The following is a 2892-nucleotide window of genomic DNA, read 5'->3' as shown; positions in this document are numbered from 1 at the left end:
CACTGACACCTTAACAAACAACTACGCAAGAGCAAATGCCGCTACAGCAGGTGCAAGCAGGATGTCGGAATCCATATGTCCTGGGTGCTCCACACTTTCGGTAGGAGGTTGTGTGGTGGATGACAGTGAGATGACGCGGAAGCACTGAACGCAGAGAGACTCCAACACAATGAAATACATGTGTTTCTGACATCTCAACTTGTTTACTCTTAGTTTTCATTTTGACTAGAATGTGGTTTCCTTGAAAGAGTATATTTCTTATCTCAGTGAAGTTACACTAACAATGATTAAAGCAGTTTAGTAGCCTGCAAGGGTTTTTTAGTGCAGTACTGCAGTAGATAATAGCAACTTCAAATGTATCAGTATGTATATAATTACTTTGTGGTCCAGGAACCCTTTGTGCCCTTGTTTGGGGGCAGCACCAATTCTGGTGTACTGTGTAGGGTTAAGCACGATTTAACCCACCGACTGCTGTTGACAGGTTTACTCGTCATGCTGGCTGCCGCTCCCAGGGTGCTAATGACGAGTTTACTCGCAGACACCGGTTTTCCCCTCTGTGCTGTTGATGAGCTACGTCGCACCTGTTTGCCGGTCCCTGAGCGCTGCTGATGAGTTTACACGTGTAGCTACTTGAGTGCTGATGATGAGATAGGCCACACAGCGGATTTCCCACCTCACGTCTCAGTAGTCTTTCGCAGTTCTGACTGCTAGCTTTCCATCTGATTCTTTGTCTGTTGTATGCCTCGGCTTCACACTACAGTTCACTGTTCATCAGAATTTATATTGGTGCTCTCCACATCCTGTATTTTACAAAGGAAGTGGCAAGACATCATGAGTGTACTGAGGAAGAAATCGTGGAGATTCTTCACAATCAATCATTTCCAGCAATTCCAAATTATAACAGCACTGATTACCATCTGCAGAACATGGCTGCATCTGTGCCTGGATGGAACACTGTACACAGTGTACCTATGATAGGTAAAGAATCTGACTGCAGATGACTAAGCACTCAGTTTGTTGTATTCTCAGAAACAAATAATAGGCCATGTGAAATATCCAAACATGTCACGAAACGAATTTAAAGAATGAAGTAAAATTGTTCTTACCACTGCTCACAGTAAATTCCGTTGACATATCGCGATATGAAAGATGACCTGTATGTTGCTTTCTCCTACAAATGACGTAATATGACATTTTGAACAACAAAAACAACATACAGTAATCTGTAATCTATGGCTTATTTTATTCTTTCTTGAGTTAGTACTGTGAGGAACCCACAGAGAAATGCAGATGTTATAAAAGGGTATGCAAGAAAGAACAGTAAACACATTGCTTTCGACAAAAGCTACAAAAATTGTGTAAAAAATCTACAAGCAAGATATAATTCATAGTGATGAAAAATAGTTTCAATGATTCAGTTTGATTCTGCAGTAATTGATCTGGAGAAACTATGTAGTGGGAGCATTTATTCTGTATCATCTGTGAGAGGGCACAGTGCTTCACCTGGAGTCACAGTCACTCCAGAAATATTCACCACAGGGTGGGTGGGGCAGTGCGGGTCACTCCAGCCCCAGTTGCAGCTCAAGGAACAGACAATTAGTGCAGGTAGCTGGATTACACAGCAGTTCGCAGCACCTCAGCATGCCAAGCAGATAGTGTGCCTCCAGCAGTCAAAGGATTACTATTGTCGACGGGGAGATTATGATGAGAGAGGTGGATAGAGGGAAAAAGAGATGGGAAGCAGGACCCTCACATATCCTTCTTCTCCATGCTTCCCAAAATCCATAAACCCAACAATCCTGGGCGCCCTGTTTTAATTAGATACTGTGCTCTCACTGAAAAAAATCTCCATTCCTGTCGACCAACAAATTCAAACAATTGCCTGTAGCCTAGCCTATCCTATCAAAAACACAAACCACCTACTGCAATGGCCATCAACCATCCCTACTGCATTACTGTCTGCCTCCGTAGCGGTAACGTTACCACCTACCACAAAGGGGGCCCGGGTTCGATTCTCGGCAGGGGACTGGGTGTTGCGTGTCCATCATCATTTTCATCATCATTGACTTGCAGGTCACCGATGTGGTGTCACTTAAAAAGGACTTGCAACATGGCGGCCGAACTCCCCTGAATGGGGCCTCCCGGCCAACAATGCCTTACGATCATTTCATTTCACTGCATTACTATGAGGAAAATTAGTTGTCACTGTTGATGCCAGCTCTCCATACATCAATAATCCTCATGTCAACTTGTTTACAGGTCATCTAGAGGATTGCTTCCCAAAACAGCTTCTCTGATTCAAGTTCTTTGATGGTATCATCAGGATCCAGACCCAGGGCCGAGATACCTTATTCCCAATCCTCCACAACCTCAAGACCTCCCTTCTCTTCAAACCAACATGTCACCTTCCTGGACATTGACCTCAAATTCTCCTCTGATGCCTTTGTCCATACCTCTGTCCATAGCAAACACGCTAACCATCAACAATATTGTATTTTGACAGCTGTCACCCCTTCTACATCAAACGATCTTTCCCACTTAGCTTGAACGCCCAGAGAAGGCGTATCTGCAGTGATAAGTCCATGGTGTCACAAAGGCATTCACAAACACGCACTACCCCTCAAACTTAGTGAGCGTACAGGTTTCCCGTGCCATATTCCTCCACATCCTTAATCATCCCACAACCCCCAAGAACCAACTGCATCTAACGTGACCCAGGTTGCAGAACTACACTGTGTCCTTCGTCATGGCTTTGGGTATCATCATGCTTGGAGGGCTGAACTATTACTGTGTCTGGAATTGAGGGTCACCCAACACCTTCCCACACCTGGTAAAGTGGTATTCGGCTGCTTGCCCAATGCACACAATAATGTGGTTCATACCTAAGCCACT

Source organism: Schistocerca cancellata, chromosome 5 (assembly GCF_023864275.1).
Source record: "Schistocerca cancellata isolate TAMUIC-IGC-003103 chromosome 5, iqSchCanc2.1, whole genome shotgun sequence".
Lineage (NCBI taxonomy): Eukaryota > Metazoa > Arthropoda > Insecta > Orthoptera > Acrididae > Schistocerca > Schistocerca cancellata.
The sequence above is the reverse complement of the archived record's forward strand: the minus strand, read 5'-3'. Positions refer to the sequence as shown.